Source organism: Misgurnus anguillicaudatus, chromosome 6 (assembly GCF_027580225.2).
Source record: "Misgurnus anguillicaudatus chromosome 6, ASM2758022v2, whole genome shotgun sequence".
In the NCBI taxonomy this organism is placed as follows: Eukaryota; Metazoa; Chordata; class Actinopteri; order Cypriniformes; family Cobitidae; genus Misgurnus; species Misgurnus anguillicaudatus.
Window position 1 is genome coordinate 23,614,800 of NC_073342.2, and position 15,965 is coordinate 23,630,764.

At 37.0% G+C, this 15,965-nt stretch overlaps 2 long non-coding RNA genes across 3 annotated transcripts in view; one reads left to right on the top strand and one right to left on the bottom strand.

The window, feature by feature from the left end:
• The window catches only part of LOC129434345 (uncharacterized), a 33,282-nt gene extending 31,909 nt beyond the window's left edge, over positions 1-1,373 (bottom strand). The window contains exon 1 of the long non-coding RNA XR_008640722.2: positions 1,199-1,373. This is a non-coding gene — a long non-coding RNA (uncharacterized lncRNA). The remainder of the gene's footprint in view (positions 1-1,198) is intronic.
• LOC129434360 (uncharacterized) overlaps positions 1-14,335 on the top strand; it is a 39,660-nt gene extending 25,325 nt beyond the window's left edge. The window contains exons 2-4 of one of the 2 annotated variants that reach the window (XR_008640730.2): positions 1,737-1,800; positions 13,233-13,388; positions 13,475-14,335. This is a non-coding gene — a long non-coding RNA (uncharacterized lncRNA). Of the gene's footprint in view, positions 1-1,736; positions 1,801-13,232 lie in introns of both variants that reach the window. The other variant, XR_012370065.1, reaches the window with a different exon arrangement.
• Positions 14,336-15,965: the final 1,630 nt, after the last annotated feature.

Sequence of the window (15,965 nt, forward strand, 5' to 3'; positions counted from 1 at the left end):
GACATTGCTCGACACCAACTGAGAATTAATAGCTGTCTTAAGTGCAAAAACTAAACGCAGTGTGTGCTTTAATAGCATGATGTCATGCTGTTTAGCATTAACAAACAGAATCTACATGGTCATTTAACACTATATATTCATCCTGTATTGTATATATTTTAACTACTGACATATTTAAATGTTTCTATTTATGCACACTTTTGCTATGTTGATTGTATGCACCTTTCAAATCAACATTTTCATTCAAACCATCTCCAAAACATACTGGAAAGCAGAAGCATTAGCTTGTTGTAACCAAGGGCCTCTGTTGTCTTGGAGTATTAGCTTTCTCTGTTCATTAACACTGACGTGAACTCTGTTGTGTAAGCAAAGACAAAATGATGCCCCCCACCCACCCACTCACTACATGATCCACTCTTACGAAGAAGAAGGTCATCCTAGGCAGGGGATAAAATATAGAGCATGCCACACAAAACCACAACGTGGTAGTTTAATTAAAAGAATTCATTATAGTGGGAGCCCAAGGTAATTAGCATGCATAATTTATGATTTGCCTAATGCATGCCGGCCAAAGCGTCAGTAATAAACTCGACTTAACCTCCAGCGGAAAGAGATGAAATGGACAGTGGACGGTTATTTATATGGTGTTTATTGTCGAGCAATAAGTCAAATCTGAGGAGAAACGTTTGACAGAACTTTGGTTAATACTTGGCTTTTTCTGATCCCGGAAGACTCGATTTGTTTTTGCAGCAGGAGAGAGAGCGCTTGCTCGTGAACTTCAGCAGGTAACGCGCATAGACGTCCATCAGGAGAAAATGGCGCTAAACAACTGTTAACCTACATAAACCTTATTACAGCACAATGGGTTTGATTGTGAGAAAATTCATTGTAATATTCTAGTCAACATGAAGTATGCAAATCAAAATACACAAAAAATAATTGTGCTATTAAGAGCTGCCATAGACGAACGAATTTTGGTTCCCAAAAACCTTCTTTTTTACTACAAAAATATCATTTTGTGCAACATAAATCTTCTGTGTACTTTAAATGTGATTTATGGACATACAGCCTGAAAAACAACCTTTAACTAACATTTATTTTTAAGAGTTTAGCCGTAGCCTCCTATCGGTTGTAACTTCCGCTTTTCCTCAGAGAAAAAACTAGCAAACAATTAAAGCAAAAGTCTCATTAGCAGTACCTGAAGTTGTCTAAAGGTCCATCGTGACAGAATAAGGCCAGTGTTTGTGGTTCATTCTGCACTCCTCGTGTTTCTACTCATATTATGGGCTGTCAAAATACTGTTTGTAAAAGCGTAAAAATTAATCGACTCTAAGCAAAAACGGCATCCAGTTTACTCTGCAAATGTGACAAACTGCGCGCTGCTTAAAGAAGACGTGATGTGTTAATACTTTGCTGATGGCTATTTTTCTTTTCAGCCACACGTTGATTTTTACTAAAAACAACTGTGATAAACAAATATTGTTATACAATGCTTTCAGGCCCTGAAAAGTTAAACCATAGTTGAAGAGAATATGCTATAAGTAGCAAATTTGCTATAAATAATTGTATTTATGAAAAAGAAGTTTTTACAGAGATGAGATGGCATTTCTGTGACGTGCTAAACCAATGTTTAATAACAGGTGGCTGTGTAGCCTAACTAAATCACCCTACCATTGAGATGTATAGATTTTGGATTGGTACATATAAATATTCATTGACATGCATGCTTGTTTCAGAGATTTAGAGAATTAGAGGACACCACCGGCGGATGTCAGGCTGATCCCAGAAGCTTGTTTCCAGGTATGTTGTTGGATGTCAGAGAAAGAGGGGTTGGGCCCGGCACAGATCATGACTGGGCCGAACACCCATGTGTGCATGAAATTAGAATGTCAACATCTGATTCATGCTGGTGGGCAGTGACTGTGAAACAAATTATGTCAGTGGGAGGCGTCTGCCATTTTCAACTCTGGAGTGTCTATCTGAATGTGGAGCAAGATTGTTCTTTCTTTGTAGTTGTATAGGAATCCAGTGACTAGATTCTGGGTTATTTTCAACTCAGTTTTAGGTCAAAAGGGGATGACACTTATGATGAATCATGGATTACTACAGTTAAAAAAACATGGTTAAATCCATGGTATCCGCGAAATAACCATGGTTTTGCCAATCATGGTTTTCTAAAACCATAGTTAAACCATGGTTTTGCTAATAGTAATCAATACACACAAAAAAAATTTTGTTTACTACAAAACAACATAGTTCATTTTTAGAAGGGAAACCCAACCAATTGGGTTGTAATTGAACCAATGCTGGGGTGTTTTAACATTGTTGGGTGAAATATAAGCATTTTTTGGGTTAATTTAACCCAAAGGCTGGGTTTGTACCTTTTTGACCTAACACATTTTTTTTGTATTTCTAATGATGGATGGTTGGATGGACAGATAGATGGACTGATAAATGGATAGATATTGATAAATGGGTGGATGAAGGGGTGAATAGAGATAGATATATAGATCGATGGGTGGGTAAATAGAAAGATATATAGGCCGACCGACTGATAGATAGATAGACAAACAGACTGAATGAATGGATGGATGCATTGTAAAAAAAACGCAGCATGAAGTTAAAACCAGTTTTTTATTAATTGTTTAACCTATTTAAATTATATGTTGATTTGATATCATTTTTTTTACAATGTGGATGGGTGAATAGAGACAGACAGACAGACACACACAGATTTGTCTATATAACTTTGTGCTACTGAGGCAAACCACAGCTATGCCACTTTAATGTCTCTTTTTTCAAATAATACAATTATAGGCTAGCAAAGCAAATATCATACTTTATATAATATATAAAATGAATTGGGATTATTTGTAATAAAACAAACAATTAAAAACGAACTTTTTACAATTATGACAGATCATCTTAAGTTTCCTCCATTTGGGTGCACCTGGTCTCTTAGCTTATTAAGATGTTAAACGCATTTCCTCCCTGTTAGTGTTAATGGGGCTGACTTAGCATAGCAGGGGCAGTAAAAGAGTCCCTAATTGTTATTCAAGATAAGGATGTGTATTGTCTCAGGAAGGCGATAACAGGAACCATTAACTGGGATCTTAGTTTTTTAAAGGTCTCTACTTTCACCTGAGCCGAGGCGATCCTGTCATACCAGTTCACAAGGTCAACCGAACAGAGGTCTCAAAGCACAAATGTTTGAATTCATGACTTTGCACAATTTATCACCAGGCTGCATTACAGACCGAGCACGTAAATTCATTTATTTATATCCTTTCTAATATGTAACACTATTTGCATTGTTATAAGTTTGCTGCAAGACATCTCCAGAATTTTGGATAATGGATGTTCAATAAGAGATGCCATAAATTAACACTTGTTCTGACACAGCAACATCATTACCGAGTGAAGGCACGCCGAACCCTTCAGCCTCTGCAGGGCTGCACGAGTTCAGACAGAACCCAGTGTGAGTTTTTCCCGCTCCTATTCATCACGCTTTAGGCTTCGGATCTGTCAGCTAAGGCCTCACTGCGCCTCGGCACAAAACGGAAGCCAGGGTGCTTTCAACGTACGTTTATTCCAGATCTCAGACGATTCTGGCCATCAGCCCACAATGTTAAATTTGCGGTTGCAGTGTTTTGACGTAAATTGGAGAATTATTGTGTGTGGGGCTCGGCGGCGCGGAGTTAATCGTACACTTGTGTTCAGTGTTGTTTGTTTTGGAGGACAATAGCCATTTGGCAAGATTCCAAGTTATTGCAGTTTTGAAACTGAGCATGTCTGTGCAGTGTGCTTTTTATTTTATAAATCGTGTACTTGGTATATATATATATTTGGGTGTATAACCTCTGGTGATATTCAGTTCATTTTAAGTGTGTTAAATTGATTTGAATTGATTTTGTGGAATTTATTATCAAAACACAAATTGCACTATAAAAAATTAGGTTAGGCAAACATGTAAACACAGTAAAACCACAATGAAAAATATATATATATATATGGGTGATTCTCACGAAACCATTGAAACACCACGGCACTAATGATTTTAGCTTTAAAATGTGTAACATAGTAACATTAAAAAGCATCAGAATTAACACAATACTGTGTTCTACCTTGCACAATGTGTGATTTCAACATAAGAATTTATAATTGTAAATTTTAAATTTGAATAGAAGCATAATACTTTGATTTTAAATGCATGTGCAGAATCTCCAAATTATGTTCTTTCAGGTTTGTCATGTCATTTTGAAAATATGTCAGTGTTGATGTTTTCTGACTGTTGCGGTAATGAGATTTTTTAGGACAAATTTTTTAAATTATGTTACAAAAAGTGTTAAATGATAAGTAAAAGTTTTTAAATTAATGTTCCCATTTACTCCAGACTTTGTTTTTCAATGTCTGGTGGGAAAAAAAGAAAATTTAAGCAATTTTTACATTTCATGCTTGACATTTTTAAAACCAAGTTTTCGTGAGAATCACCCATATATGTCTTTATAATGAGGATATATTTTATCTATACATTATCTTACAATTATGTACTCGGAACAAAATATTATATTATTATTATTATTATTATTATTTTATATTATTAATTTATAATATGAGATTGGGTTTTGAGATTAATTAATGTAATTTTATGCAATTCAGGATGTTACCTTTTTAAACTGTATTTTTTCTGAGGTCAATACAACAAAACAAAAGTAATATTTTAATAATATTTAACCTAACATTTGTTCATATTATGTTGCAATATTTTACTTAACCTCTCTCCCTCTCTCTCTCTCTTTCTCTCTCTCTCTCTCTCCCTCTCTCTCTCTCTCTCATTCCCTTCTGTCAAAGCTCATTTAACAGCAAACATAAACATCTCCTTTTAATGATGAGACGTAACAGATTTGGCACTAGGGTGTTTCGGTGCTAAAGGATCTTCGCTGCGAGGCGTTAAATATGTTAGGACAGTAACAGCCTCTGTGGATTTTTTAGTATCCTTGCTATTTCCCCCGCTGCGACAAGCTAATCTATCACCATAGATCTTATCTGTGATTTCGCTGCAGTAAGTAACACCCTACGCCGTCACTTCAAAGGCCAGTGTGGTGAAATAGGTGCTGGAAGGAGGCTTTGAGAGTTTAAGGCTACGTCCAGGGGTGAGAAGGGATGATGCTGATTAGTGGTGTTAGGAGGGATCCACTACAGGGGGGTAGGGTGGGGTGCGTTCGAGGGTATTTTCCAGGGATATTGTGGCTGGAGAGAGTGCCCTGTGGGTTGGGAGTGGGTTCGAGGTGTGTGCTTTGACAGCAACCGTCTCTTTAAAGGGTGATTTATACTTTTGCGTAGGACCTACGCCGTAACCTCTACGCTGTTGTGCGGATGTGTTGTTACATTTTTGGAAAGTCAAGCTACGCACAGCCTCAACATAGGTCCTACACAAAAGTATAAGGGCGCACTCATACATATCCCAACCAAACTGTGCCCGAGCATGATTGTCCCTCCTCCCTACTCCCCCAGACAACATGATCTCACAAAGTTCCATAGTCACGGAATATTTTGCTCATTTATCCGTGTCATTGCAACGGATCTCTGCATATTTCCGTGTCCATACCACAGACTTTCTTTTCCGTGTCAGTTTCACGTATTGGTTACAAAATTGTTTTTCCTACTTTTAAAGCATTGTCGCGTGGGTTTGGGGTTAGATTTGGGAATTGGGTTAGGATGTCACTTTAAGTATTGGTTTATACTATTTTTTTTTCCGGATTTTTGAACAATTGTCGCCTGACGTTAGGGCTGGGTTTGGATGTCATTTTATGTAACAGAAAGTTGTTCTAACCTCAAACCCACGTGACAATGGTAAGAAAACAGGAAAAACAATTGAGTAACCAATACGTGAAACTGACACAGAAAAGAAAGTTAGTGGTACGGACACGGAAAATGCGGAGATCCACATTTTTTAAATGAGCAAAATATTCCGTGACTATACCACAGAAAGCATACACTCACACTGTACTTTGACTGATCCGAGCCCGGACACGCTTTCTTCTTTAGGATGCAATTGTTTTGAAGAAAACAGGAAGTAAATCGCTCTCGAAACACGCAATTAACCAAACAGCGCCCAGGCACAGTACAGAGCGATCAAACTAGTCAAACAAACCAGCTTTTGGGGGTCAAACGTGCTCGGGCGCGGTTTGGTTGGGGTAATGTGAATGTGCCCTAAATCGCACTTTCTTTCTTTATGTTTTAGTATTCCTCTACTTCACCGTACACATAACTACATTATATTAGGGTTAAAGCTTTAATACATAACTTTTGCCTCTTTATCGCCACCTCTGTCTGAAACATAAAATTGCAATTTACACTCTGAATAGTGCTTCACATAAATAATAAAACAAATTTTGCTTTATGCAACTTGTGGTTATATATCAACATTTACATTTTTAAGCAAAGTTTTCATTCCTTCTGTTCAATAAACAATCATGCCCCTGCGTTGGATTGCCAGTGCAAAACCAGTTTAAAACAGGGTGCATATCACAATAGTTTGCAATAACCTAATAAAATGTTAATACTTTCAAAAGTTGTGCATAGTCAACATATCAGCAAGTCTGGGATGCGATTGTTAATGCTTGTGTGTGTTCTGATGGAAGATGATCAATGATCAGGAAGAATGTGAAGCGTTTGCTTGTTATATATTTTAACATAGTTCAAACTGATTGTACAAACATAAAGCATTACCATATCGCATTATTTAGGAAGTTATTCGTGCAGCCCCAGTCAGTAACCACAGTGGTAAAATAATATACAGTAAGATCAACCCTTGAGAAACATCCATCAACCTGGGAGCTAAATTTCTGTGCACTTGAAATCTACCACATTGTATTCAGTGGCAGAGGAAGCTGATAGTTGACTAGAATGGACTCCTGTGACATGCAGATGGATGCCTCTTGTTGTCGAATAACAAGGCCCCATTGTCCCGCTAATGTAACTCCATCGGCCTTTGATCCAATCCCATGTTGTGACGATCAGTGTGAAAATTCTCCGTTAAGAGCACGATCCACTACTTTGTCTTTTGTTATCGTGATAATCTGCCGCATTCAAATTCGACTTTGTTCTTTTGTGTCTTTGTCGGTCGAGCACAATGGCGGGTTAATTAGCAGCCGCCACAGCGCTTCGCGTTCCTCCGCTCTTAATCACACGTGAAGTGTCCTCGTGTTAGTTAGCGACTCTCATCAGTGGCTCACCGCAAACACATCCGAGGTCCGGCTTTTAACAAACAAACAAAATAACAAACAGAGCGTTGGTAATCCCGTCTTGAGCAGACGGCAGAATCGCACCTGTTCACGTTGGCCGTAGCTGTAGTACAATATGACTGAACTTCTGTAATCAAACCATATTATCATTGTAATGTAGTAAATATTTAGATAATAGTGGAGGAGGGCCAAAGGCCAAGTCTTGATGGTAGATTATGTCTGTTTATTAGTGTTGCATGTGGGCACATACCTTTACCCAAAATTACTTGATTTTTACCCTTTTGGAATCCATTCAGCTGATCTCCGGGTCTGGCGGTATCACTTTTAGCATAGTTTAGCAACATCCATTGAATCTGATTAGACCATTAGCATCGTGCAGAAAAAAACCCAAAGAGTTTTGATCTTTTTCCTATTTAAAACTTGACTCTTCTGTAGTTAAATCGTGTGCTAAGACCGACAGAAAATTAAAAGTTGCGATTGTCTAGTCAGATATGGCTAGGAACTATACTCTCATTCCGGCGTAATAAGGACTTTGCTGCCGTAACATGGCTGCAGCAGGCGCAATGATATTACGCAGCGGCTGAAAATAGTCCCCTTAGTATCTTTCAATAGCAGGGGACTGTTTTCGGCGGTGCGTGATATCGTTGCCGTGTTGCGGCTGCAAAGTCCTTGATTATTACGCCAGAATGAGAGTATAGTTCCTAACAATATCTGCCTAGAAAATCTCAACTTTTAATTTTCAGTCGGTCTTAGTACACGATGTAACTATAGAAGAGTCAAGTTTTAAATAGGAAAAATATCGAAACTCTTAGATTATTTTTTTAGGCGCGATACTAATGGTCTAATCAGATTCAATGGATTATGCTAAGCTATGCTAAAAGTGGTGCCGCCGGACCCGGGGATCGGCTGAATGGATTCCAAAACGGTAAAAATCAAATGTTAAACTCTAGGGGAGCTGAAAAATGAGCATTTTTTTTTTTTTTTTGGTGGAGTGTCCCTTTAAGCCTGGGTATGCTTCACTTTTTATATGTTTGGAATGGTCAGCGTACTTAAAGAAACGCTAACAACCACTTACAACAGCATAACATATTGCACCACTTTTTGCAGCATTTTACAAAATTACAAAAAAACAAGATCAAAATTATGTTTTACTATATAATTTTACTTTACTATAATTATATTGAAATATAATTATATTTTACTATATAAACACATTGTTTTGTGTTAAACTATTTAACAAATTATGTGTTATTATTTTAACAACATTTTGTGTTGATTTTGAGTTCAAATATATGAAATGGACAATGCAAGATGTGTTAAAACAACACAAAGTGTGTTGTTCCAAAAATAACGCAGAGATGTGTTGTCCTTAACTAGGCAAAAGATGTGTTATTTTAACACATTCATTTTAAGAGTGTGTCATGATTATATTTTATTTGTATGGTATATGAGATTTGAACTCTTGACTTTATAAGTGGTCCTGTTATTGAGTCCATCCAAATATTTCGGAGCTCTCAGTCAGATGCGTAGTTTGCCCTACATATTTGGATGTTAAAGCTTTCCACACGTCACAATATTACCCTTCTTCAGAGTAAGATCTCCAACATTCCCTGGTGGTCTAATTTATGTTAAGTCACCAACCTCCCCCGTGGCTGTTTTAAAATGTCTGCGAATGGAGACTGTATTGGCACAGATCTGCGCAGAGTCTCTGGTGAGATCACTCCCTATGGACAAATAAAAACGCTCACCGAAACCATCTGGAAGTCCATGGGGCAGTTTGGGAAAAAAGGCCAGACTTCTAAGGATCTCCACTCACAACTTCTTGTGTGAAGTAATTAATTCAGTTTCCAGGGAAGTCAATGGCTGTCCTTGGATCAGTGGTATGTGCATTACACAGAGGCTTTTTCTCTGAGGATACTGCATTATCCTGGAATAGACAATAAAGTGCTTCAATGATTTGTTTTTTAAGTTATTATATTTGTTTGAAGGTTTTTTCATTATTGCACTCCAACATAATAAATTCAACCTATAAAACTAAGATTTTTAAAAATCTGTGCTGAATTTTTAACTTTTTTTGGATCCTAGAATTTCTTGTTAGTCACATGACAATGGCCCCCAAGGTGATGTGTGTTAGTCGCAGTATCTGTTTACACATGTAGATGCTAATGAAACATTGATAAACAAGAAATGGCGCATTCCTGAAGTCAACAGCTATCGCAATCCCAAAATCACAAAGTTCTCCAAGGAGCGTTTTCCTAGCCCAATCGTAAAAAGAATATAGGTCGTTTTACAAAGAAATGCACAGAATGATGAAACATGATGAAATTAAAAGAAGTGTTAAGCATTACAAGAAATGTATTTTTGGCAGCAATAACTTTAATTTATATTTATTACATTTTTGGGAGATGCTTTCATCAAAAGCAACTAATAGTGCATTCATGCTATACATTTTACCAGTATATGGATGTTACCTGGGATTGAACCCATGACCTTTACCAACTGAGCTACAGGAACACCGTAGGTCCAACTTCAGCCATATGAATGAATAACGTATCTTTTTGATGCTGGTATTCAGACTGATCAGATCTACAAATGTTATGTCATTAACATAAATGCAAGTTTCTACACTTTAGGCGGTGAGATTTCCCCCCAGGCACAGCATAACTCACACCTCTTGTTTATAATTAGACTGACTGGTATTTCTCACGCAGTGCTGAATCTTACTATACAAAGAAAATTCTGCTTGGGTTTTGGTTAACGTTTATGTTAAAGGGGCCATGGCATGAAAATCTGATTTTTTTCATGTTTAAGTGCTATGATTGGGTCCCCAGTGCTTCTATCAACCTAGAAAATATGAAAAAGATTAACCCAGTAACTTAGTTTTGGTAAACCATTCTCTACAAGCACATAAATAAATAGGTCATTGAAATTTGGCTCTCCTTATGATGTCATAAGGAGCTCTTATTATAATAATACCACCCCTTAATCTGCACTATCCAACCACAGCACTGCCATTAGGTGCAGAGAAAAGCACAATTGAGTTTTAATTGCAACAAACCACCATCATTGTGATCAGTGTTTGAATTTCATCAGCTCATTTGCATTTTAAAGGACACACCCAAACGGCACATTTTTGCTTACACCTACAAAGTGGCAATTTTAACATGTTATAATACATTATTTATATGGTATTTTGAGCTCAAACTTCATATATGTGCTCTGGGGACACCAAAGATTTATTTCACATCTTAAAAAAGTCTTGTGCCATGGCCCCTTTAATCTAAAATCAGCCAGTCAATCTGTGTAGAGAGTTGGTGAAGCTACACTGTATTGCCAAGTTAATACAAGTTTGAAACTAAAAATTAAATATTAAAAGTATCTCAAACTAAGATTTTTTTTAAGGACACATTCAGAACTTTTCTCTCTTTCTGGCTACACTTTTACAAAAATGTCCAGTCGATATTTAACTATCGGTTTTGTGCAGAAATATAAATAAATAATCAAGGTTTTTACATTTTCATTCATTTTTACTTTGGAAAATTTGAATAGGTCTAAGTTGTCACATAACCTTAACCTTAAAATATAATGTACTTAAAAATATAACTCACATCGGAGTCATACATAAAGTAGTGGCTAAAAGTGATGCCAGCCCGGGGATATAATAATATATAATATAATATATTGTAAAATAATATATTGAATATAATAATATTCAATATTGGCCTTTAGTGCCTGGTCAGGTTATAGTGTTTGGTACAAAATAGACAAAACACTAAACTTTTAAAGGAAAAACACCACCGTTTTTTAATATTTGACTATGTTTTACCTCAACTAAGACCTCAACTTAGACGAATTAATACATACACGAGTAAGTATGGTGGCACAAAGCTCAAAGTGCTGCAAACTAAGTGCTCCTCCGCCATACAATATATTAGCTTAAAAAATTGGCACGTTTTATTTTGTGCCACCATATTTACTCGTGTAACTATTTATGTAACAGTCTTTAAATAGGGAAAACATGGAAGTGTTGGTGGCTTTAAAATTCGGTTTGGATCCTAAGGAATGAATGGGGCTAGGCTGAATGCTAACACATTCACAACGCGCTGTACAAAGATTAAGTGCACGCATTGAAAAAAGATAGGGATGTATTAATTTGTCTAAGTTGAGGTAAGAACATAGTAAAATTTGAAAAACTGTGGTGTTTTCCTTTAAGGTAATTATTGGACAAAATTATTGCAAACCACAGCATATCTGAGTTTTATTCATCTATACAAAATTAATAGTTAATAATATTAGTAATATTTTATAGTCATTGTTATGGGCTATGTCTTCATAAACTTTGCAGATGTGTTGTCTGTCATTTTTTGCCAAGCCCCCTTAAATTCTTTTCAAAGCTGAGCTTTAGTTTATACTCCAAGCACAGCAATGCAACATGCATACAACATTTTTAATGGATCTTTAATAAAATTATTTGAATATAGAGAGAATATTTGTTCAAAGTTGGACATCACTTTTGGTCACTACTGTATATATTTATATATATATATACACTGGGCTGTTGAATGCTTTATGCTGATTGGTTGAGAAATGTTCCATGGGTATGCATTATTTTTTGATAAATGCACATCTAACCAGTCAAATGTTTTAAAATAACTACGAGAGCAATGTCTTGTCTGTTGTAACCGTGGTACAAGCAGAAAAACTGACTTAGGTCCTTTAAATTATTTAAAAATGATGCACCACCTTGGGTGTGCATTATTTTTGAATAATTCAACGACCCGTCGTCAATAATTCCTTACATGTCCAATATGGTATATGTTTTTTTGCTGTATACACTGCAAAAATGATTTTCAACAAAAAATCTTAGTATTTTTGTCTTGTAAAAATATCTAAAAATTCTTAAATTAAGATGCTTTTTCTTGATGAGCAAAATGACCCAAGAAAAAAGACCAAAAATATGAGACTTAAGTGATTTTGTGCATAAATCAAGCAAAAGAGTCTGCCAATGGCGTAAGCAAAAAATCTTGAACATTTTTCTTAAACACTAAATTCAAGAAAAATTCAAGAAAAATTTGATTACCCCATTGGCAGATTTTTTGCTTGTTTTGTGCACAGGATCACTTGGATTTGATGTGTTTGGTCTAAAGGCTAGACTTGTTTTGTTGGGTCGTTTTGCTCATTAAGAAAAAGCATCTTAATTTAAGAGATTTTTTTAATTTTTGCTGAAAACAAGACAAAAATACTAAGAATTTCTTGTCTTGAAAATTATTTTTTGCCGTGTGTATACATACAAATATTTTAGTGTTTTTTTAATTGTCATTGCTGCTTGTTTATTAAAAATAAATAATCAAAGTTATATGTTACTATATAACAAATTTTATGTTCAGTATAGACGGTTTCGTCAGACGCACGTGCGGTGACGCGATTACGCATCTAGTCAAAACTTTACTTCCGGTTTCAGTTTTATAATGGTCTGACTAGTTGCTAAACTGAACTCCTAAAATACCTCGTCGAAAATAACAAATGTTTTGGTTTCCTAGGTAATCTATGTGTTGTTTATTTTGCTTGTTATATAAATACTTTAAAAGGACTTTATTGTTATTTATTCTTAGCGGAGTTTACCGGAAGTTACGTGTTTTCCACGAAAGCCGCTTGTTTATGTTGTTACTGCTGAAACCGAAATAGGAGACACCCATGGTTTTACCAGTGATTATTATGGTCTTACTATGCAAGAACTCTTAAAATTTTAACATCATGTGTATTAACAGGCTCTCCACACCAGTTGTCATATAGCCAAGCGAGTATGACACCATTGTGGTTCTTGTCCGTTAGCCAGTTAGCTCTGTGTACGAACAGTGTAAATAACCATCTCAATAACAAACAGAGAAATGTGGGAGCCAGTGTGTTAGTACCGGGCCACTTTAATGACATTGTCAATGGGGCCAATGGAAGACACTGCTAATTTCTTTTCTTTGGCTTCATTAGGTGCCACTGCAAAGAACAAATAAATCACAGAAGCAAAGTGGGAGAGAGAGGCCTGTTGTTTTGTCTCCCGAGTCACCTCTCTTGCCCCCATCGATGACTTTTGCAAACAATATACCAACGGTTGTGTTACGGGTGAATGGGTATCTGGAAAAGCAGGTAAACCAAACCAACTTCAAATGAGAATTTTGTTGAACTCATAAAGTTTAGTCGCATTTTCTTCACTTTCACCCTGGTCTCATCAGTACCTCAACAGAGACCACAGTGATTTGAAGAAGGGCTCTCGAGCATGCACCGGGGCCCTTGGGTTTGTCCCTCCAACACCATGTCCCCGGGAGGGGGGCCGCTTACTCTTTTGAGCTCTTCTCCGGAGGGGCTGTAAAGCGCTGGCCTCCGCAGGCCACAAATCAGCTCCTGAAAGCAGGCATGCATCTTCAAAGGGTGGGCTGCCCTTCTGTGATATACGGCCCCCGCCGAGAACAAGTTAGCCACGGCCAGTGTCTTTGCACCTGGGCCATTATCAGGCGACCGGGATCATCTCCTCTCACCACACATTCAAATGTACAAGTAGCAGATTAGGCTGACTCAATCTTCTTTCCTTCTGAAGGATAGGGTGAGAGAGAGAGAGCGAGAGAGGGAGGAAGAGAAAAAGAAAACCCCGTGGACTTCAAAAAGAGCTCGCTCTCTCTCTTTCTAAGAGAGTGAAAGGGGCAGGAGATGAAATCGGAGGGGGGCTTGTGTATTCAGAGAACTAATTCAGAACTGATTTCTCTAATACACTCCTGAAACACTTTTAATTGTGTTAGTTTGCATTCAAAAGGCGCATTTGCAGCTTTTAATTGGCGAGCGCTTTGAAATAATTGAAATGTGTGACTTTGTGAGGGACAATTTAAACAGTTCTAATGTGCTTTGCTGGTAGGTGCTGACTGCCTATTATTGCCTCATTCTGACACGGTGGCATTTTGAAGGGGTCTTGGAGATGTGTTCGCCAAATAAAAAAGCTATCAAGGATCGGCACAATGGAAGCTACATTGTCTAATGTGGTAAACACTACATAGTACCTGGTAATTGCAATTAGGTTGGATGAAACCTCTCATTGTGGTGAAGTGTTAATGACCTTTAATCAAAGATATACAAAAGCACTTCGATTTTTCTAAAGTGTTGAATTGCATTTTTTAATAAGCATGACTTACAAAATGCTCTACCAATGACCTAGGTGCACACGAGTCCCTTTACCTGTAAAAAATAAAATAATATTGAAACGTGCTTTCAAAATAAGATAATAATGATCTGATAAGAATGGTATATAAGCCCTTAAGTGCACCTATTTTTTGCGAAAAAACTTTATTTTGTGTATTTGGTATAATACAATGTGTTTGTGTGGTTTATGGTTAAAATAACACATTATTTTCTACATACCGTAAATTTTTGTAGCTCCAGATTTCACTCTTTTCCTGAAACACACGGATTTGAAAAACGCCGTGTCCCTGTTTGGCCAGCTAATCTGTACGTTGTGATTGGCATGAATACTTCTAACGTCAGAAGTAAATGTGACGCTAGTTACCATGTTTGAAAGATTTGCTCACAATGCAATGCTAACAAAAGTTAACTTACAGGATGTGAGTACGAAGCGGGAGGAAGTAAACTGTTGCCTACAATCCGTGTGTTTGTTGTAGTCCAAGAAAAGCGATTTACGTTGGAGATGATAACTCGCGTCATCTTTACTTTGGGGTTTGTACCTTTTGCATATTGTTAACATGTACTAATACACACTTACACACCAAAGGAAATGTAAAAACGTGAATCGGACAATAGGTGGTCTTTAAACCAGTCCTAAATCTTAACCTAATATTGACAACATTTACCTGAGCTGTAAATGCTATGTGACTAATCACCCTCTATAAAAACCGCTACATCAGACACTGCTGATTGGCTAATTGGAAATGCAATTTTTTAAATATCTTTATTATAGTGACTTTATTATTAGGGCATGAGATGTAAAGTCAAATACACAAGCAGCTCGTGACTGCTCATCCAAGGGGTGCAAATTCAAAATAAGTGTTCGGAGTGTCTTGTGTGTTGCTTGCGTTTTCAAAATATGTGTTTGTTGTGTCATGTGAACCATGTGCATCATGTGTTTTGTCAAAATAAGTGCCTGCTGCACACGCGTCAAAACCGTTTATGATAAAAGAGACGCTCACGTTCACAAAATACACGCAAGAAGCTCCCTTAACAGTAAACTCTGATTACGCATGAGATTATGCGTGTATCTTGGCAAACGCGTCCATCTCTGCAACAGGCACTTATTTTTACAAAACACCTGATGCACATAGGATCACTCGACGCGCAGAACACATATTTTGAAAAAAGGAACCACACACATGACGGGCTACATACATGTTGTGAGGAACTTCACATCAAGCGCCCACAAAAAAAGAAGTCACCGGCCGCCACTGATCCAAAGAAAAACTTTGTACAGTGTTCCCACTTTAAATTCCCTGACTTTTTCCTGACTAAAATGCTGAATTTCCATGACTATGTCAGGGATGCCATGAGCCTGGATAATGTACTGTAGTGTACACAATGAGTTGTAAATGTTGCTTAAATGTGTAAAATAAATATACACTGCCATTAAACAGCTGTTTAAATTGTAGTCAGCTGAGGCGTGGACCTGGAAATGGTATTCCTTGCGTCACGGAAAAAAAACGGATTACATATAAATAAATAAAAACTAAC